The sequence below is a fragment of the Larus michahellis genome, chromosome 2 (assembly GCF_964199755.1).
Source record: "Larus michahellis chromosome 2, bLarMic1.1, whole genome shotgun sequence".
Lineage (NCBI taxonomy): Eukaryota > Metazoa > Chordata > Aves > Charadriiformes > Laridae > Larus > Larus michahellis.
In genome coordinates, this window is record NC_133897.1 from 133,421,177 (window position 1) to 133,444,520 (window position 23,344).

At 41.9% G+C, this 23,344-nt stretch overlaps 1 protein-coding gene across 2 annotated transcripts in view; it reads right to left on the bottom strand.

The window, feature by feature from the left end:
- Positions 1–22,584, bottom strand: part of NCOA2 (nuclear receptor coactivator 2) — a 194,462-nt gene extending 171,878 nt beyond the window's left edge. The window contains exons 1-2 of one of the 2 annotated variants that reach the window (XM_074577248.1): positions 22,448–22,584; positions 12,504–12,583 (exon numbers count right to left, since the gene is read on the bottom strand). The gene's annotated coding sequence lies outside the window, so the exon portion shown is untranslated. Of the gene's footprint in view, positions 1–12,503; positions 12,584–22,394 lie in introns of both variants that reach the window. The other variant, XM_074577247.1, reaches the window with a different exon arrangement.
- Positions 22,585–23,344: the final 760 nt, after the last annotated feature.

Sequence of the window (23,344 nt, forward strand, 5' to 3'; positions counted from 1 at the left end):
ATAGCACAGGTCTGAAGGCAAAAAGTTCACTAGGATAGAGCTTGTTTACACAGATACTACTCGGTCACCAACTTCTCACTCTGCGATTACAGTGTGCTTCTGCAAATGAAACTCAGTTGACTGAACTATTAACAGTGCTTACAAACTAGACTATCTTATTTGCAACTAGTCATCGCCCTATTGATTTTCTCATTAATATCTAGGAGACACACAGTTTAGGTTCTTATCCTAATTTCTGCCACCAACTTTCCTGTGCGACCCCTCCCTCACAAGACCATCGTGAAGCTTAGTATATATTAATTTCACACAGAGGAGCAAGCACAATAAGTACTTAATAGTAAGTAGGAAGGAATATTACCCAGATATCAAACCGTCCCTAACAATGTATACAGGCCACTAAATTGAGTACCTTGAACAAAAAAATAGACACCAGAGTAACTTTAGCAGCCATTTGCAAAAAGCAGTCAAGAGTATTTCCTGAGACTCTGTAGAAAGCTGGCTGCTCACATGACAATGGCTCTACTTACTTCCAGATGTTTAATTGCATTAAAGGAAACTAAGGGTACATGAATCCATGTTCTGCTACTGGTTTCCCATGAAGGCAGTTGATGCCATGGGGGAAGTGACGTGATCACAAAAAGAAGATGTCTTATAAATTACCTACCAAAATACAACCCAAACTACTAGCAGAAGATTTGCCAAGTCACTAGTTCTTTCATGGCAAATGATCCCTCAAAACCGCAACTCAGAAAAAATTCCTACAATACTGAAGAAGTTTTACCTTAGGACTTTGAACACATTTATCACTTCTCTATGCACGCTATAAGTGAGCTTGAAAAAAACCGTGTATCTCTTCCATTATTCTTAGTGGTATTTTGTACATAAATACAGAAGAGGAGACATATCTGAAACACAGCCTAAACCACCAAGCTACTATTAAAAAAAACATAGAAAACAGCAGCTAATAAAAACAAAATGATGTCACACGGACCAGTCCGTGTAAATTATGTTAGTAAGTGCTGTTCTTTTTTTCTTATTTCAACACCACCTTTGGGCCAAGTTGAAATTCTAGAGCAAGCCTGATGATTTGCGGTGATACAACTTGGCAACACACGTAAGTTTACGTTCAGGAAATCTCCAGATCTCAGCTAGTAGGAGCTTGAACCACCTTTCACCTTCTGAAGGGTCACCTCAGGGTTAAAGGAAAGACAAATCAAGATGTACTTCAACTACCAATAATAAAATCACTCTTCTTCACACTTGATAGCGGCACCGATCTAAAGATTTTTAATTATTTCACAACGATATTTTGCATTTGAGGTTTCTGTCTGGAAGTTGTCTGTGAACTCCCATACTCCCCTCCTACAGCTGCAATCAGAAGACACTTCAGATTATACTTCTCCTCTAGGAAAAAGAGAGGCAAATCGAGCATTCCCTACGAAAGCTTTTTTACCTCTGCATCTTGAATCCATCCTCTTTCCAAATAGCTCAACTGAATGACCTTCTGGGCACACTGCAGAAGTTGGCCAGTCTGCCAGACTCAGGAGATGAGGTGGCCAGCAACTCTGCCTACCATGGGGAGATGATGTGTTTCGTTTAAGCATTTACTTGTGAAAGTCTTCGTGTTTGAAGAGTTAGGGTTTTCGGTGCTGTGCTGCTGGAGTCTCCTTACTCCAGTAGCACTATTTTTAGCAACCAGCAAATGGGTAGCTGTAGGACCTCTCCTATCACCAGAAAGCTATCTAGTTGAAGTGGCGAAGCAGCCCAACTCATGCATGCTAGCAATTCTTCAGATAGAAGCTTGCGAGCCTGGCCCTGCTTGCTTCTGCTGCAACTAGCCCTTTCTTATATGCACTTTAATGCAGCAGACAAAAGAAGGGCTTTTTTGCCTTTGCAAACAAAGCTTTTGACGGAAATATTGCAAAATAAATCTGCATATTTTCTATCTTCGTAATCCTTATTGTACTATGTTATTTATACCTCTGTCAGCTCCTAGAAAGCATAGAAAAATTTTCATAGCCTAAAAAATTTCCCTCCTCTACACGTGTACAAAACTGATGACTATGTTGTTTTGCCCAGTATATCCTCCCCAAACTGCAGGTCCTGAGACCTGGTCAAGACTTACATTTCCATAGCTATTATTGACTTCAAAAACATGCCACAACATGTTGATATATAAATTAAAAATTGATTACAAATTGATACACATGGAACTGTACAAGAATAAATATACTTGTGTTCTTAAAAAAAAAAAGGACAAAACAAAATTCTCAGAAGCAACAGTGAGTAAATTCTGTGAAATATGCAATTCAAATGATGTACAGGCACAGTTATTCAGATCAGAAACCTTAGGTGAAATACAGGCACGTGGTACGTGACAGACTGGCAATGGAAAGTTCTGCAGGACAGGCAGCGCTCAGAGCAGCGCTGGAGCTGAGCCCACGACTCATTTCAAAACGTCTCGTGAAATTTGTATATGCAATGCACACTGCGCAGCTTGTCTCCATTCAGTACTCCTGAAGAGACACTAAGTGCCGTTAAAATGATGTATTATGCTAAGCTTTTCACTGCATTAATTTATACCCTATGACATCACAAACTATAGATGTTTAAAAACTCCATTTAATTTGTAAGACAGAGAAATATGTAACCTGCTAAAATATGACTAGGTATGTTATATGGCTTTTAAAGGTGAACTGCAGCTGAGAAAAAAATTATAAGAGCAACATGCACAGAATATCCAACATAAAATAGAATGAAAAGTAAAATCTTGGCATAAATTCACTGTTAACTGAAATCTTGCCTTTGACCCTGCACCCCAAATTCAAGTTACTAATTAACTGCCAAATACTTCCTTTATGTATGACACAGCATAAAACATTTGAGTACATGTATTTCAATACTTTGCAAATTAATTTTAAAGGTTTTGGCAGGATAAACGTTACATGCGTAGACTTGCAAAATATTCAAGCTGTTTCTTTGTCTACTTACAAAAAGCAGAACTTCTCCCTTCAGTTCCACAGTCACATGAATGTCATTTAATAAGCAATTTTATTATGAAAAAAATATAGACTCTTCTTGTTGGGGCACAAAACATATATGCATATAAAAGAAACACAAAAGAAAAAACTTTTCCATGCATAAATAATGCTGAAGACAAAAAAAATACTAAAACCCTAACCCCATCCCCACCCCTCAGGTAAAGACAACATTTTCCCCTTATTCCTCAATTATATCAATCTCCAATTATACAGCTGATGGTAAGTAAAAGAAGGAAAAAACAGTGCAACTTTCAACCTCAAGACAGACCTTAGAAATAAACCCCATTCATACAATTCCTTAGTCATCAGGTGACAATCATAATTTAAAACAACAAATTCTCCTGTGTGGCTCCATTATAAGGTGATAGTAGCACCTCTAGTAATTTAAAGACATCCCATTTTCCTTGAGGTTAACCAGACAGCAAATCAAATAATCCCACAGAGGATTCCGAGCAGGCTTGACCCATTACTGAGGTGTTAAATTAGAATTTCAAAGAGTAACTCCATAGTCACCCTTCACAGAGATAATTTTTAGTTCTTCCTCTGTGAAACGTGAAGTTAAGTCAATACTCGATGTTTTATCTCATAACCTAAGCAGACAAAAATACTGCTAACTCAAAGCAATCTAGAGGTTGATTCTTGTTTAATAAAACAGCAAAAGGCCATTGCTTCAACATTTTAATAGGCAAGTTCTCTCTAGAATTTTTTACTATTTTAATATTAATTCACAACACAGATAGAAGCATTTTATTTACATTTGAGGAAATTAAATACATAAATATGTTTTCATTTATTTTCCTTACACAATCCACACACAAACCAATGAATCTGAATTCTGCATATAGAGAAAATAATGAGGGTTCACCCCATTTTACAGCTAAGAAAGCGAGGGAGTTACAGCTCAAGTGACTTGTTAAGCACACCTTTGGCAAACCCAGCACTGATGTGTAAGCTCCCGGCTCTCTAGCACAAGGACTAGCTCCATCCCTGTCATTACCCATGTACCATCATTCCTGCGGGCATAATTGTAGGGAAATTTCCATCACATGCAGGGGCAAACATTCCAAGTCCCCAAACTCTACAAATGCTTCCTGCCACCATATCTAAAGTATTTGTTGATTAAAAAAAAAAGAAAAAAAACCTGAAACTGTCCAAGGTAACAATATGTTCCATTTTTTGTAGCTTACCCTGAGCCAGCCTGAATAAATTGTTTTAACTGCCTGTTCAACACAAGAACAGGAGAACCTTGGCACAGTTAAGACCACAGAATCCATCCAGCATGGCATATGAGTGCCTGATATTGCTCGGTACCCTGAACAAAGCAACAGGGCAGAAAAAAAAGTGGTAATACAATCAGTACAAATTACAATGTAAAAAGAAACGTACACACACAAAACCGCCCAAATTTTCAATTATTAAAATATTAAATAAGAAAATGCTCATGTTGTTGCAGGCATGCACCCTCACAGAAAACCACACTGCCTTAACTTATTCTGCTCCTCAAGATACTGTCTGTGTAAGAAAATACCAGTTCCCTCTTACTGACTTCCTTCCCTGCCAGTGGTAAGCAAAATCAGTTAAAAACAGTAAAACACGTTCTACATTCAGCTAATGCAAGTGAGAAACATTTTCAATTAGCAGAAGAAGGTTTGACCCAATATTGGATTTTACGTTTCCATCTTTCCTGCACTGCTAGTTAGCTCAACCTTTCTGCAAGAAACCTTCTTATTTCCCTTCTCAGAATCTCACCTCTCTAAAAAAGTCCCTCCTCCCCCGAGGAAATTCTAAGGGCAGGCTCACCATCTTCCTTTCTCAGCTTCTGCAATACAACTTGAGCAAAAATTATTTACACAAGCGTAACAGAACAGAGTACAGCTCATTATGAAAAAGTTACCGCTATGCCTATACAACAATATTTCCACAAAATCAGAACAGTAAGAACAGTCCCCAAATCATGTCAACAGCAAGAAAAGTTATATGTCCCTTCCCACCATAACACAAAATACTCACTTATTTGTGGGTTTAAATTTGTAAGGGTTTATTTCTACCTTTGACAGACACGTTATATACTGTTCACATTTTCACTTCTCATTTGCTCCGAGAGATCTAAATATGTCTCATTTTGATCTTTTCAGGTTTTCAAGAATTCATCAGGTTTTACACGGTAAAAATACTTCACACTGACCTTATCAAAGGATTTGGAAAGAAAGATGGCATACGCAGTGGCAACTGTGTGAAAACCTAATTTGTATTATATCTTTGTAGTCAAACGTATCCATTTAATTATGGACAATTATACCTCTGACATGAGGAACAGAGCTGTGCCTATAATGGATTTTTCGTTTCAGCCACTGAACAGGGAAAAAAAGAAAAAACTAAAAACCAAACGTATTTTAGAACTGTTTCAAGTTGCGCAAATACTCAGTTCACCAGGAAAAATGCCCTTGTTTCAGGTAGCTTACTTCATGTCAAAGTAGGGTAAGCTATCTCAAAGCGTTAAGAGCATCCACAAGGGGATTTAATTGCTAAATATATCTGTGAATGTATACCTTAGCTTCCTTTGCAGTACCTTGTGTGAGACGAGATTTATAGCAGATAAATAAATTAAATCTATAAAAGTAGGCAAGTGAAGAAACTACTGTCCTTTACCGTAGGGCACACACAACAGACAGGGCACTCACCGCCAACGTAAGAAATTCGGCTCTCAGACAAAGTATTTACGCACCAATAAAAAGCAGGCCTCTTCCAGAGGCCGCAAGCTCCGCTCAAAAACATTCAGCAGCAATCTTCTAAGAGGCAGGAGCCCCAAATGCAAACCTCCGCTCCGAATCAGGAGCATCGCAACTCCCTCCTCCATCTTGTTGCTCCCATGTCTGGCGTTGAGGAGCCGGCGTGCAGCTACCTGCCTTCCCACAGTTATCCCAGGGGAAGCGGGAAGGGCCGCCCTGGACCCGGCAGCAGCAGGGTAAACTGCAGCTCCCCAGGGAAGCAAAATCAGACGAGGTATGCGGCCCGTCACAAGCTGTCCCCTCTACCTGGGGCACAGGCTGCGACACTGAAACCGTGGCCTAGCGAGAGCCCTCTCCTCGCACACCCGCTCAGAACCGTACCCCGCAGAAGGGCCGTTTCCCCGTGTCTTACTCACCATTAAGTCTTCCTGAGAATCTAGCCTCAAAATTCAAAACTTTCATTAAATTTCAGAATTTCCCTAAGTGAGCCATTCCAGCATTTCTGGTTAGCAGGGAATTTCCCCCCTTCCTCAACAAAGCTACTTATGAAATCCAAGCCAACTCATTGATAGGTTCCAGCTAGCCAAAAATACATAATTCCCCCTCAAAACACACACAAAGACGTCCAACTCTAATTAGAGACTGTCATAACCACGGATCAAGCTGTCCTGACCCAAAACACTGCTCCTCCAACGTTGCTGCCGGGGGGCTTTGACTGATGGCAAAGGTGGAGGAGAACGGACTATCCCAAAGCTTCATCAGATTGTATCAGAAGACCACGACACATAAAACACTTCTCCTGGAAGCTGGGGGCGGATGGAAAATAGCTCAGAAATTGAGTGATGAAGCAAGTAAGAGGAAGACTAAGTAGGAGGCAACTTTGATAACTACTGTTACTGGAATTAAGTTCAGCAGCAGCAGGCTGTTACTTTTTATTTTTTCCTTTCCTTTTAAAAGAAGTGCCCACAGTACCTAGAACAGGATCAGAGCACCACATGCATGGTTCCATGCTAATATTAAAAAATAAATACATACTATCGTGAATCAGACGTGCTATACACACACAACATACTTGACACTAACCAACAAAAGCAGAAAAAGAATAGAACAAATCCATTTAACTGTTTCGGTCGTGGCACACAGCCTGTGGTATATAGTGGCAGTGTGCTCGGGGTGCAATAGCAGTAGAATAGCGTGTGGTACTTCATATAAAATGGTCTCATTTGAGGTGTTTTGTTTTGGTTTTTTTGTTTTGTATTTTTTTTTCTTCTGTGGATTTGTGGCGAGTATGTTTTAAGTATGGCAAGCATAGTGTTATATAATAGGCTCAGATGTATTGATTCCTCAAATATTTCAGTGTTGATCAAGAGCCTAGAACTTGGATAATGACAAAAGAGTGAGCTCATGAGGAAGGAAAGACTAAAACCACAGAGTCAGGGACACGGAATATTTTAAACATTGCTAGTCATGCAGCAAGTTTCATGTACCATCAGCCGCACATAAACCCTATTCCACTGCAGGACGCGTTCTGGAAGTTACATACTGTAACTCCAGACAGAAAAAAATTTTACATGAGTCTGTTCAGCAGGACTGAGCAATAAAAACACAGTTAACCAGGATTTGTGAAGAGAAGCCAAGCAAAGAACCACAACTGAAAACTGAAAGGCCATAAAAATTAACCCAAGTAAAATTTCATATGTGTTGGACACCTACTTTTAGAGAAACGTAGATGTTTTTATCCCATTTTAAAATACTACTAAACTGTGGCTGCCACACAGTAGAGCTTCAAGCTTACAACCTAAACAAAGAAATGTAGGAGACATCTCACTGTATCACAGCAGTAAAACAGGTACCTAGAGACTGAAGGAAAAAGGAATCCAACACAAAAAGGGATCTTCAATTACGTGTTACTTGTAACGATGATTCCAAAAGTTTAAGTGAGAATGCCCAAACATAAGCAAAAGAAAAACACGCTAAAAACCATGATGCTACTGCAGTTTCCCTCAAGGATGAACTGCTTTGCAATACCTACTAATTATTTTCTCAATTCTAATTTTCAAGTATTCCTAGATTGCCTATTGCTATCATTCTGAAAGATACAGAGTTCGGTGTACATATAATGCTGTAGTTTATTGAACTGGGATTACCGAAGGAACAAAAGTACTGACAATGAAAAGAGGGAAGAATCTGGACCATAAAACCAGAGATGTCGGAACAGGAGAACAGAGCCTGTTCTTCATTTATCATGGCCACAGCTGTAAACAGAGTTTTACCAACACATTTACACACTGACAGATACTGTGTACGTAGGAGTGTCAGTACCCCTGTTTGCTTGTGGTGAGATGACTAGAGGAGGATTTCGTAAAACATTTTTAGTAGCTAAAGCCCTTCATAGTGATACTGTAAAACTCACCAATATTTCTAAATCATTTGAATAATACTTAACTTCCTAACATCTCTAATTTACCTAAGAACATTCATCTCAATTCTTCAACATCCAAAGTTTGTTTTAAAAAGAAAACCCAGAATTTCTTGCCAGTCCAGTTAATACAAAGGTAAATTAATCAGATGGAAACACAGTGCCACACTTTGTATTAACCAGATGCAAATTCGCTTACTATTCTAGTCACATAAGTCTTCTGAGCCTAACATCCCAGCATTGTGACATTATAAAAATTCACCCACTTTAATGTACAGAAATACCCATGAACCTCAAATTATTGTACTATAATGCTGTCAAATAAACAGACTACTGGAATTCAATTTCCAGAAAGCCACGGGAAAATCTACTGGCCTTAATCTGAAATACCAGTGTCATTTTCAAGCCCTGTATTTAATTAATACTATTTACTGTCAAGAGCCGAGCCGGGTAAATATTTCACTTTTCCCAATTCAGGGGCTACAGGCAGGGCCAGAGGAAAATCTGCCCAAGTAAATGCATCTCATCATCTTTGATGATGCAAGAGCCCAGCTGTCCTGTTCTTGACCCCTCTAGAATTCCCAGGCTCCAATACTGGTGGTACAATGTCATCAATCTATATTTAAAATATATATTGATTTTCCACAGATGATAATGACGGCTATTTCTTCTGCAAATGCGGATATGCTATACCTTTGCCCATATAAAAAGGTTCCTATCAAGGCAAGAAATGAAAAAATCTTAGCAAAGTCCATTACTAAGTCAAAACCAATATTTAAGAAGTGAATAAAATCAAGTTAGCGATCTCATTTCCTAAATATTTTTTATTTATCTCACTGAAACCGAAATGTTAAAAATAATCTTCCAGAATATAGCTACATACAAAAGGCAAGCTTCAATCAATTGAATGACACTGTTTTCAACAGTCCTGGATATATATGAAGTTTGGTTCCATCAATTCAGTAAAAAGTTCACTGACAGAGCACTCCACTTAAATCCATTCACAGTAATTAATGAGTTCTACATATTTAAGAATGGTTTACTCCAGATTTATAATGAATTTGAATGTTGTGGCCTCAAAACTACTTTAAAACTGCTTTCATAGTTAACAAATCTAGTTCTGCTAGATGCAAGCATAATGAAATTTCTCTCTACAATACTCTCAATTTTCATCAATTTTAAAGGAAATGCAATATATTGCATTTATATTGTGTAAATTTCATCTTTTCCACAAAATAAAACCCAAAGATTTCCATAAGCTTCCATTTCCAATTTTAGGGGGGGGGGGGGGGGGGGGGGGAATCCGTGGGGTGCAATTGTATAAATCTTAATAGATGCTCATTTCTCAATACTTCTGTTCTCATTTTACCACCCACACAGAACTTAACTCTCAGATTAGGAGTATCATTTTAACACTGATTGCATTAAATTCACTATAATCAAGCATCCACTTTTACAGGCATCTTTATAGGCAATTCATGTTAACCAATGTCATTACTGAACAGGAGTGACTGAAAACAGAAAAATCTGATCATATTTCATGCAAAACACAACTCCCCAGTTTCAAGGTCTAGGAATGGGAACACATTCCCTTTATTTATCACAAACCAATTCAACGTAGATTAAATATCCCTCCCAGATCTCTCTGCAAATAAGATGACCTGATTCAGTAAACATTATCCATACCTGTGATCGACACGTGCGATTTCATTGCACGTATTTCAGAAACACAGCTCCCGTGGGAATTCTGGTGCTCTGAACTGACTCCAGTAGCTCTAGGTAGGCACCCTCCTAGCCTGTCTTTGCACGCTGATGGAAATAAGGTCTCTCTCATTCAGATTTGAGACTCGGAACGTACTGTCAGTTCCTCACTTGCATCTTTAAACTAATACTGAAGACTCTAAACTTGTTTCAATGTAAGGCACTCTTTATTTTCAGTATTGCGCTTTATTTTCTGACAGCATTCCCTTTACACACACATGTGTTAGGAGGACACAGTCAAAAATGAGACATCTGTCAGAATTTTCTTTATCTACTACTGCTGTAAACAACAATAAGGAGTACTATAACTCAGAACAGACAGACATAGAAATATTTTCTATCTATCACACTTGACACTAACTACAACACAAACGCCAATGAAATCACTACAAAGTTAGATTGAAACAGGCTCTCCAGACCGACAGTGACAGAAAACTGAGATTTCTCTAATCTACGCTCTTTTTTTGCTGAGAAGCGTTCCTTACAAAGCAAACCATTTCATGTAAAAGGAAAAGGAGAAAGAGAGAGAAAGAGAAGTGTTTTCTGACTGAAAACTTTTAGACTAGGAACTGAAGTTAGTATTTTTACCTGTCTGTTTTTTTTAAAGTCTAAACTTCTCACCATCCTAATTGCACTGCTTTTTGGTAACACGCAGCAGCTACTTTTCCCACCACCCCAGCTAACAATCCATTTTTTACAGCGGTTTCCTTCCTCATTGTCATCACTGTAGACTTCATATACACATATTTATCTCCTATTTGGCCTTATTAAAGGTTTTGAACTTTTCAAACACAGCAATTATGTTTTACTCAGTATCTGTAAAAGTACAGGCTTACTTTCTGGCACAGTAACAACCAAATATATAATTCTGGTGAAGAATGTAGCAACACTAAGAAAAAGGGGGAGGGGGTTTGCCCACATATATTAATTAAGGGAAAAAAAGGCAATTATATGCAAATTGATTTGCATTTGAACATTTACCTTTTCCAGTCTTTACCTAATGCATTCCTTTTTAATGGAAAAATTACAACTGAGACAACTGAAAACAAACATACTATCAACCTGACAACACAATTTCATGTTCTCTTTGGAGAATTTTAGCAGTGACATTTTTCTCTTTCTTTCTTACATATACCTAACTCATTCTCTTATGAGTCCTATTCACTAGGAGAAAAAATATTTTAGATTCTTACTGTTTCCTTTTTTTGGAACGATCTGCTTAAATGATCACAAAAGCAGCTTATTATCAAGAAGACCTGCATTATGAACATTATGCAGCATAGATAAGTAGTGTAAATAAATAATAAGTAATACAGTGTAAGTAATAAGGGTAAATAAGTAACAACATCTATGTGGCTGAGCATTTTCAAGTTAATATAATACATAAACAAACTATTAACCAGTATTATAAACTTCATTGAACGCAATGAACTACAAATTGTTTTATCAGAACAGCCAAGGGAAAAGGCAGAAAAAACAGAAGCACTGGAAAGCTTCTTCATCTGTTTTCATTCACTGATGCTAGAAAATTCAGTAAGTTTAAAGAAAAGCACTTTTAGATTGCAAAAATTGCTCAACATAATTAACAAAAGAGGAAATGACACTTGATGTGGACATACATAATTTTACCCATAAACGGATGGCATTTTATAAACAGTTATCCCCCAAACAACTAACAACCTTTTCAGCAGGCTTATTTCTCACCTCTATATTTAGTATGCAAGCCTCAAAAATACATATTTCTGACCTTAATAAGTCACTCTATGTGTTAAAAGACAACATTTATTCATGAGTACCCTGAAAAGGTTCTCACATAAAGTCTCAAATGCATATTTGTAAAAGATTTATACCAAGCGAGTATACTGATATATTAAACATACCTAAAATAAAAACACGGCATTTATATTCTACTTACTTTCACTGCACTACCAAACTATTATTAGTCTGCATTTAAACAATCCGCAGGGGTCCCTTTTTCTAATTCTCAGCGGTATTATCCCTTCTTGTGAGCGGAGTTAAACAGGCACAGCACTGCCTGATGGAGTCATCAGACAGTAATTCTTGAGCAACAAGCAGTTTAAGTCATCAGTGTCATTATACCAATTTCAATCCTCAATTTAAGTAATTTATTAGTGCAGATAGTTGGATGGAAAAGCTTGTATTATTTCATACTCAACCTTTGCCATAAGACAGACCATAATCAGCACATTTGAAAAATGTCAATTCCTTAGTTACAGTATAAAATATAAAACAAACTTAATGTGGAAAAACATCACATGCTGATCCCTTCAGCCTTTCCCAGCAGAGTCCCACTCTGGCTCCTGGCACTAAAGCAAGGTCCCCACTTCCATAACCAGTCTGGGCGTTATTTTTGAAAGTCTCCAAAATGTTTATATTTCGACTCATTGTATAATATCATACATTACTTAAAACCAAGGCTCGCTCTGCTGTAGCTACACAATCCATTTAAGACATCTCACATTAAATTCCCCAGTGAAGAAGATAAAACTGTAACAGAGTTCAATTAAATGCAATAGTATACAGACAACTCACCAAGATTCAGCGAGGCGGGCAACGATTTCTAGGGGCTGTGCGTGCGGGGGGCCTCACTGCTCAGATACATCTCAAGCATGCTAGGAACGCAATTGAGAGAAAAATATTAGTCTTTTTTTTGGAGACAGGCATAGAAAAATAAAAATATGATGCTTAGCACATCACAGTTTTAAGCACAACGCAAGGAGGGAAACATAAACTTTGCAGAGCACTATCTGCTTTTCCAGACATAACTACAACCCCCTTCCATCTGCACAATCACTCCAGGCACACAGCTTCCTCTCTACCTGCTGCCTACTGCAAATTCACAGTGATAGCAACTAAGACCTTCACATTAACTTCCACGGTACACAGCCTTTATTTTCACAGAAGAATCTGTGGGAACTCTCTGTGAAAGTGGCTGGTTCCTTTTTTGGTTGACTGCTTGACTGGTTGACTTTGTAACACAGTAGTTTCAAATCTCTAAAAAGGAGAAAGTGGTGTTCTTACAAAATGTCTTTCAATCATTATTAAAAGTTGTACGTACAGAAGCCTATTTCTTCTCTGAATCTCCACTTAACAATACTCCTGACCTGAGTGATGAGTAGCAGCAGACAAATGAACAGAAAGCTCTTCATTAGTATAAAGCCTAATAGTCCAGTAGAGCAGAGGACATACACTGCACAGAAATACACATTTCTTCAGGTAAGACAAGCATGCCACTGCCCACATAAATATTATACCTGCATTGCTGTTTGTTGGTCAAACAGTAATTTATGTCAAATTTAACCAAGGAAGCTACCAAAGAAGCATCTTCTGCCTTCTTATTCTGACAAACAAAAAGGCAGAACATAAAGAAAATGCAAGATACACTAACAAGAGTCATCAATGCTGAAGAAAAAGCGCACAAATTATGCCTCAAGAGCAATGGAATTTAGAAACAACTTCATTCCTTCTGTCATTTCTGCCATCTCACAGAAACCTTCTTCAAACAAACTCTGCTTAAGTTCTTTCAGTCACAGGCAGGATACCACTACAGTAACAGACTGTTCAGGGGCACCACTAATAAAGAAGTATTCTTATATAAAATATATACACAGAAGATAGGACTACGTTATTTCCTCAGGAATGTCCAAAAAGCACACAAGCTCTACAAGTCGCAACCACGGGGCTTCGTAGTGGGTCCTCACTGACAGAAAACATCATCTTGTCTTAGAATAAAATTTTGAGTAAAACACCACTAGATCTTTTGGTGATTTAGTGAGGTTTACAGTATCTGTCAGACACCTGCAGCTCAGAGAGACACACCAAAGGGAAGCAGCTGTCTCACCTGCAGATGGGGGCTACAGCCCCAGCCCATGGTGGGGAGACCTCTTCCACAGAGGAGCACTAATGAGAATGCCTGTGCAGACAGAAGCACTTCCCACTCGTCTCCTGTCTTTCAGCTGCTGCACGCCAGTGAATGAGGATGACCACTCTACTACCATTTTGTTTCTTGACAACGAATGTGGCTGCTTACTGGTATTTTCCTACTGCTGATTTTTTTTTTTTTTTTGGGTCCCACCTCCTGACCGACATGGCCTCCAGTAGCACAGCTCAAAGTCTGCACACGAGTAACGCGGCTCCTGACCCTTATGCGGTGGTCCATGGGGCACCACGTGTCAACCATGGAAATGACAAATTTTGCCAATTTTCATTTGTTTTATTCTATTTAATAATAATACTGTCTGAAAACCAAGACAATATATTATAGTTTCACAGTAGAAGCACTACCTTCAAAATACTATGCACTAGATCTTTCTGTCCAAGTAAAGCTCTTGAATAATAACAGGGACGAGCTTACATACCCAAATGGATCTATCATCTGGTATATTCCAGAATTATTCCTAAAACTAAAATAAACCATCAGTGAGGGAAAGTGATGGACAATGAAATTACCTATTAGTCCTTGCCTTCCCTTCTTGAGCCCTTTCTGAAGCTTGAAATAAAGGAACACCAACACTGCAGCAAAAGTCAAGCTAGTGCCTATTCCCATGCAAATTCCCACCAGAATCAGGAGGTTCTTGTGATGCCCCTCAAAACCCAAAAGAAACCACTCTTGCATAAAGCCAGCTTTCACAGTAACACACTGCTGCTAATGGTGGTGCTCAAAGGCCTGTAGGTCGGCCCAGCGATAAAGGCCTACATTAAGAATGGTTCTCTGCCTCAAATATTACACAAATTATCAGCATTAGCTACGATATAAAAACAAAACACACCACAGCTATCACTCTCCACACTTGCCATTTTCCAACACCACCATTCAATCCTCCATCCCCTAAAGGGTAAAAGAAAACTTTGTAAAGTTCAACATCACAGCAACATCCAACTGATATGGCCCAGAACAACGTGCCGTGCTCTGACTTCAGACCGCTTTACGTCTTTATTTTCCATTCATGCACAGTCATTTATTTCTTTCTTTTCCAGTGCAAAGGGACATCTGTATTCCAGGTACCTAAGATGTGTTACCTCCTCACCCCATAAAAACTATAAATTGTGAACAAAACACACAGTATCAACTCTACAAACCACAGTTTATCTAAAAGCAAGTGAACAACTACCACTTTCAGACATACTTAGGAAAAGACCATCATCTACAGTGTACAAGCACAGTGAACATATTTTTTCATCTACTTACAGCCTTCAGGTTCCCTCATTTTTATACTAAGAAGAAAAGGTGCCACAAATGATCTCACGATTGTGCAGTTAACATTAATTTCACACCGAACTGTAGCATGAAAATAGTTTGGGGGCTCATTAAAAATTCAGTATCTTTGTATCAAAGTAAGCCATGATTCTTAAAAAAAAAAAAAAAAAAGTAAAACAAGCAAAAGTATGTCTGCACTGCAAATGCCAGCACAAATTGGCAAGCAATTAAAAAAAACCATCTTTAAACTATGTTATTAGAGCTACATTTTATAGCCAGTAAAGTATCAACAGGCTGACTTTTTCTTTTAAGATAAAGGTAGTAAGTATTCTGGCCACACTGAAACAATACAGTATATTTTAGTTATAAATTTTTATTTTGGAAAAAAACCCCAAAGATTTAGACTTGAAAAAGAGCTTTTCTCCCTGAGAATATAATTGTAATCTGCTAAAATAAATAATGTATTTATCTGTATACACTCATAAGTCTTCCTCCACAAAGAATCTATTTTAGGAAACTGATAGAACAGGAGGACATTGCTCTTATTGCTGGAGACTAAGATACAAATTTCTGTAAGGATAGCAACTGAAATTAGCTGACAATAATCACGTTTATGTATTGGAATAACATGAGTGGTTGGTCAGCAAGTCCTGATACTAATTTTGAAATATGAAAGAATAAGGACTGAAGGGCTACCTTGTGAATGCAAAGCATGGTGGAAGAAGTAACCTCCACCGTAGACTGGATGATAATCTGAACTCTCACTTGCACAAGTATTAAAACATATGACCTTGGGGTCTGGGTTGTTGTTTTTTAAAATTTTGAACTTTTAAGTTCATAAAAATACCTGTAATAAAGTGTCAGTATATACTATCAAATTTATTCATAGGCAGACTTTCCTCCATCCTCATTTATTTTTCTTTTTAAATGTGATTTAGTACCTCCTACGTAATCTGTGAGGTACAAACAGGTGACATACTGCATTGTTTTTAACTGGAATGATTTTCCTCAAAATCCATGGGCAAGGCTCATTAGAGATCAATACTGACAGCAATGAAAAAGTAAATCCGCTCACACACAGATGAATTACAGCATGGGCAGAGTAAGAGTAAAATTCCATAATAATTCTGACCTAACAAGTAAAATGTTATTTCACTTTCCGTGCCCATTCTTCAATCCCAGACTTTTCCACCGAGGCAGCCAATAAAGCAGCCAATTGTGATATGCCCACTATAAATCCTACCAAAGAGCAACAATATGTCTTACATAGCTCACTAAAAAAAGCATCAAAATAGCAACTCTCAGTCATCACTACATCAGATATATGTTCTCACTGTGTCCCAGGATTCACCCCCCCCTCCCAGAAGCTCATGTGATCCATACTACCTAAGATTTATGGATCAATCAACACATTCAGTACATATTTTAATTAATTTTGTCACCTACACTCTCTGCCCTTTCACTAATACATCAATGGTTTCCACGTAACGTGGACTATTTTAGCAAAATATAAGTTATACTTTCCAAACAGCAAGTAACTTCTTGAAGTTTAAAAACAAACAGAAAAATGTAATCAGGCTTTACAGAGGGCATTGCATCTTAGCTGCAAAAAGCAAATGCACATTACGAAGAGGCTTCTGAATATCTAAATACTGGGAGTGCGCTCACAGAAAGAGTGAGAGTTACTATCAGTTATAACTGCTAAAATGAGAGCAAAGCAAGAATAATATCTGCCAGTAACTGTATTAATGGGAAATTGTTATGGAAGCCATTTAAGGAAATGCAAGACGTGGAATGGTATAATGATGCAGCTGCAGAAGGAAAAAATGTGTGTGTGGTTAATATGTTGTTGTATAGCTTCAGACATTTAAATTAATGAACTAATTTCAAACTTCAAAATGCCAAGCACCCTAGTGACCGTACACTTTCCATAAGAATTGGGCCTATTCTATTTCCATAAAACTCTTAAGTAAAATTTCCATTAGTCCTTAACTTGAATAACGTGCAATTTCCATAGAGCAAGATTGAAAAATCATAAACAGTAACAAAATGCAACGCGGTAAATCCACCACATTCAAGATCTATTTTTCAAACTATTCATCAACTCAAACTAATTGCATAAAATCAGCAGAAGTATTCCAAATGCTCAGGAGAGAAAATGCTGTTCTAGGTAATAGGAAAATGCAGGACTGAATAAAAGAAAATTCATTTCTTCCACTCAGTTTTTTTCATCATGTAAATACTATTTTTGAATACTCACAACACTGAAAAAATTTCTTTGGTCTAAAACCCTGTTTAAAAAATTCCCTGGTATTTCTGTTGTGGGGTTGTTGTTTTTTTTTTCTTTTAATTCTGTATCCTAAATTGATTAAACTATACAAGCTGTCATTTTTCATGTCACATTTCTACTCGGTATGTTTTAAAAAGGCTAAGCTACTGAATCATTAAAAATAGGGAGTGTTTGCATCATGTAAATACTGCTGACAAACTACTAACCGTGGAACTGGTGAGATGCCTTAGTAATATGTAACCACTGATGTAATATTACAAATTATTCTTACTACTCAAAGTTGCCATTTCACCAGTATGTATGCCTGTTCAAAATGTTATTCCAACACAGAGCAGGAGTCCTGACAACTGTATTTATTCCCTGTAATCTTACAATATTATTAAAATATTATGTATAATAAATATGTGAAATACATATTATCTAAGCTCGATCATATCCTGACGGGTAAAAGCCAATGAATACTCTGTAAGGTTTGAATTCCCAAGAGAAAAAGAGCTCAGATCCCGTCTGCAAGCACACAATGGAATCACAGCTGACGATGCACATCTTTTTCTGGATGTCTCCATATGCTCAGGAGGGTTTTTTCCCCCCCCTCCCTCTCCCTCCCCTTTTCTCCCTCCCCGCCTCCCTTGCTCCCAGCTTTACATTGAAGGATTTGTCATCTGCCGCCAGGAGTATGAGAATGTTTTAACAACTAACAAAAATAAAGTAGTGCAGTGAACTTCATCTCATTTAAAAATAAAAAGAAGGGATCCTGCCAGAACAGCCATCTGTAACTAAATTAACTAATAGTAGAAAACGGGTGGATGAATGGATGCTGTAATATCCATTCTATGAAATAAATATCAATGTTACTCTGTCCTTAGTTTAAAACGTTGTGTCACACAGAAAAGTGTATACTGTAATGACTCATTTAACCTTTGACCTCCAAAGCCAAACACAGAAATAAATGAATACTGAGCATTTTAACGTCTATAAGAATACTAAGAAAACGTGTAGAATTTGTTAAATTCTTTATACCTACTTGCATACGAACTGCATTGTTTAGAGAGGCCAACCATAGCAGGCCAACCATAGCAATGGTACAAAAAAGGAACGCGGCAAGAACAGTTTTAGTTCAGTGTTCCCTTTTTCCAATGCACAATCTACTAGTGCTCAGCAGACAAAGAGAGTTACATTTTTGCTTCAATTTGATACCAGTCTTTAGTTCGGCTTTTTCTCTTAAACGAACTGACAGCATCCTCAATGCTTAGACCTGAAAAGCCTCTGCAATTCTGGTGTGAGGTGCTAGAGAAACTCTGGCTGAGTGCAGGAGCCCAGATTTTGCCAACGAGGCAGCGACAGCAGCAACAAAGGCAAGGAGCTGAAGACAGTGGGCATTGTAGCCGCAGCTGGCTCCCTCACAGACTTTGTTCTTCCCGCTGCAAACCCCGGGCTCCCTGCAGATGGGCTGGCTCTCACTGGGGGTTTCCGAGGACAGAGGGAAAAGTTGGGAATGTCAACAGCACGGACTGCTCACGTGCCTCTTTCGACAGAGCCTCTCGGCCTTATTGTGAGCAAGCTACATCCTAAATGGTTATAAAAACATAAGCATTGTTCTTAAATAATTAATTTTTACTTCAGAGCTTCAGTTTAATGCAATACACTACACTACATGTGAGTAAATCCCTAGTATTTTCTATTCTTTCCACCAGGGATAACCTTTGACTATTTCCTCTCTCAAACAAAATAGTTCCAGTTTATAAACTCAAATTGAACCGTCTTATTCCAAAAGCATCGTTCTTGATAGCAATAAAGCATTCCTTCCTCAAATGCCTCCAGTTTCAAATTTAGCACCGACACCACCAGGACACACAAGGAACACAAGGAGATGTACACATTTAGTACAGAAGTGTCTTCAAACATTGCAGAGATACTGATGAAGCATGTCATACGTGGATACTCTCTCCCTAGTAAAGACCACAAGCTTGAGAAATCTTCAGTTTTTATGTGAAATAAAAAAGTATGGCGGCTGAAAAAAGTGAGATGATTACACCCCCTTTGTCAGGCATTTATTGCATAATGCTCACCAAAACGAGACACAAACGTATTCAAAATAACATGATTCTTCTAATACTTGGATGATGCTAAAAAGATCAACCTTTCTTTTTAAAGTTGTTCTCAATATTTCTGATGGTACAAAGTATTCTGTTCAAGACTGTAGATGACCAAGACTGGCTACGAACTTCTCATAAACTTAGGGACTAACCATTCCGGGGCAATTCACATCTTTCCTTATCTCGTGTGACACCACAGAGCTGACTTCTACGTTCCAGTCCCCAAGCAGCTATATCACCAATGCCAAAATAAGGGACGCAAATGCACGAGCATCCATACGTGCCTGCATACACGTCTGTACGTGCAAATATGCACAAGCGTGGTATATCCTATTTGTGACACCACTGCTGACGTAAACAAGCAAATGTCCTGAAAACTACGTAGGAGGCGCAGTACCTGCACCAACTGTGATAAAACGGCCAGTTTCCATTCACAGTGGTCTTAAGCTGCATGTAAGCAAACAAGAGCCCTGCTTTGGGGAATAGTAGTTTCGGTATGACATTAAGGACGGTGTGCAACGCTGTCATTTCTCTGTGAGCATCCACCAGAGTGGACCAGCAGCTCCCTCCCTTGAGGCACTAGCAGAGGATTCCCCCATGAGAGGAGCCCACCAGGTGGCCCAACGCCGCTATTGGGCTGTAAAGAGCCAGGAAATTACCTGGCTAGAGTTGATTTTATAGTGCAATACAGAAAAACCCAAAGGGATAAAAAAAACAAATGACTGCCTTCAGCCACAATGGCAGCAAACTAAGAACAAAAAAAAATGCTTTAAGTAAAAAGACTGGCAGCCTTAAACTGCTTACTTATTTACAGCAGCAATAGAGCTCTGCTGTAACTGTCATAGCCAGACGCTATACACCTAGCTCAAACTATACTTAAATACCATTAAAATATTATTGGTTCTGTTCTAAAGCCTATTCACCTGCTTCTGACTACTCTGAAAGAATAATAAAAAAAAAAAAGATAAATACAAAACCAAATGATTATTACTGAACAAGCAGACTGTTCTCCTTTTACAAGGAGACTCTTCCTGGCTAAATCACAAGTGTATTTAGACAGTGGGCTCCCACATAGGCACACTTCAGACAGAAGTATACAAGCTAAGACAAAGTAAGCTTCAGGTATCGTTATTTCCCGGTGACTACCAGCAACCTCCTTGCCTTTTTTTTTTTTTTCCTCTCCTCCTTTTTTCTCCCCCCGCCCCAACCGTTTGTTTTGTTTTTTTTTTTTTTGCCAGGCTCCCGGGCAGGTTTTCCTGCATACAAAACTCCACGGCCGGAATGCCCCGCTCTGGAAGGAGAAGCATGTGATTCCCGGGACTGGGGAGGCGGGGGGAGTGGGGCGGGGGGGTGGAAACGCTCAGGCCCCGGCGGAGGCGAAGGATCGAGGGGCGGCGAGGGACGAGGCTCCGGTTACACCTCGCCCAGGAGCTTGCGAGGAGCTCGGCGGCAGCGCGGTCCCCGCCGAGGCGGGGAGGGGCTGAGCACCACCCGCCCTCCGCGGACATCTCCCCGCCCTACCCCCGCTCCCCGCGCCTGTGGGGGGGGCCCCGCTGCCGGCGGAGGCGGCCGCCCAGCTGCCCGCCTTGCGCGCAGCCCCGCGGAAGGGAAGCGGCAGCGAGCGGCGCCGCCCGCCCCGCCAGCGCCACCCGCCCAGGGACCCCGGCCCCGCCGGCTGCCATCCTCCTCCTCCTCGTCCCCTCCTTCTCCTCCTGCTCCCCGCCCCGCGCACACCCACGCAGACACACGGCACTGCGGCGGCCGGGCCCCCACCCCTCCCCGGGCCGCGGGGAGGCGGCGGCCGGGCGCCCCCGGGCCGCGCTCGCCCGCAGCTCCGCCACCACGGCCTGGCTGCGGCGCTCGGCGGTACGGCTGGGCTCGGCCCGGCGCTGCCCTGCGCGCACACGCAGGCGCAACCCCCGCGCAAGAAAGTTAAGAGAAGTTGCCCGCTTCGCCCCTGCCTTCCCCGCGCGTCTCCGGCGGGCGCGGAGCGACGGCCCCGGCGCAGGGGGAAGGGGAGAGGGCACCGGGCGCCGCAGAGGGGAAAACGGGGCGGCCCCGCACCCTTACGCGCCGAGAGTCGTTGTCAGCCGGGGAAAGGGAGGGGGCGAACACCGCCCTGCTCCCCAAATCACCCCTTTTGTCACCCTTCCCTCCAAGTTTCCATGTCGGTGCGTGCTTGGCGGTGGGGGGGAAGCGTCCTAAACGATCCCTTGGAAATTGCCCGCCGCAGCCCAGCTGCCCCTCATCCTCCCCCAGCGCGGTCAGGGCTGCCCCCGCCCCCCCCACCCCCCCGTATTGGCCGCAGCACCCCTCGCCTCCCCGGCTCCTCGCACTTTCTCCCCCTGCCACCCCCGGGCAGGGGCGCGGGGAGGCGGCACCGGTCTCCTCCTGCCCTGGGAGCAGGAAACCGCCCCCCCACCCCCCCGGCCCGGCAGGGTGGGGTGCCGTATCCCCCCCCACCCGCCTCCGCCGAAACGGGGGACGTCCCGGGGAAGTAAACCCGCGCCCCCCACAACCACCACCACCCCACCCCGCCGCCGGGCCCCGGGGGTGTGAGCACGATGCCCCGGCGAGGGGCGGCCCCGCGGTCGCCTGCCCCCCCGGCTCCCCTCCGGTTCCCCACGGTGGGGGCCGCGGCCCCCGCCCCGCTCCCCCCCGCTGCCGGCCCGGCCGAAGCCGCCTCGCCGCGGTGGTGCCGCCCGCCAACGCCGCCCCTCCGCGCACCGGCGCGGCCCCGGGCGTCCCCCCGGCATTACAGAAGGCGGCCGGGGAGGCGCGGGGGGCTCGGGCACACCCCCCGCCGCGGCGGGGCCAAGGGGGCGTGCGGGGGCCGTTACCGGGGTCAGTGCCGTCTCCCGCCGCTGCCGCCGCGGCTGCCGCCGGCGCTGACCTTCGCTTTGTAAGATGAAGCTGAAGCTGGGGCTGCGGCCGCCATGTTCCCGTTTTAATAACTGCCTGCTTGTTTATTTCAATGGAGACCCTCCCACCACTCGCCCTCCTCCTCCTCCTCCTCCCCTCCTTCTACCCAGAGGAGGGCTGGACGGGGAGGAGGCGGGGGAAGGCACAAGTCACTCCCTCCTGCCCCCGGGCACGGCGGCAGCAGCCGGGCCCCGCGCTGGGGGAGGCCGGGGCGGACGGACGGACGGACGGACGGACGGGAGCGCGGCGCCACCGCCGCCCCTCGCCGCTGCCGCCCGGCGGAGCTGGGGGCTGCCCCGCTCCCCGCCCGCAGGGACAATGGCAGCCGCCCCCCTCGCTCGCAGCCCTGCGCAGCGCTGCCGGGAGCCTCCGCCTCGGCGCCCGAACGGGGGGGAGAAAGGAGAAGGGAGGGGAAATAAAAAAGAGGGAAGAAAAAAAAAAAAAAAGTCCTTCGTCCTCGGAGGGCGAGACTTTAAATGTGGCCCTTTACGGTCCGCCCTCGGAGGAACCTCGCTGGCCAGCGGGCCGGAGTGATCAGCCCTGACGAGGCTTTGGGTGGCCCATATTCACAAAAACAGGGGGACGGGGGGGGGAACGGTCTTATTTCTTTTCTTTGCCACCGCAAAAAAAAAAAGGAGAGGGGAAAAAAGAAAAGGAAAACACACACATGCTGAAAATTGTGTTACAAATACACAGCATCAACTGTAACGCACTCACAGGAACGGGGGTGGGAGGGGGCATGAAGATTCAGGCTTTTCCGACGTTGGAGGAGTGAATATGTGAGTTAAAAATTATTAAGGTCTGGAGGGTGATTGTTAAACGTTGCCCTTAGTTCAAGAAGCAATCCGCGATGCAGAAATCCTTTTTT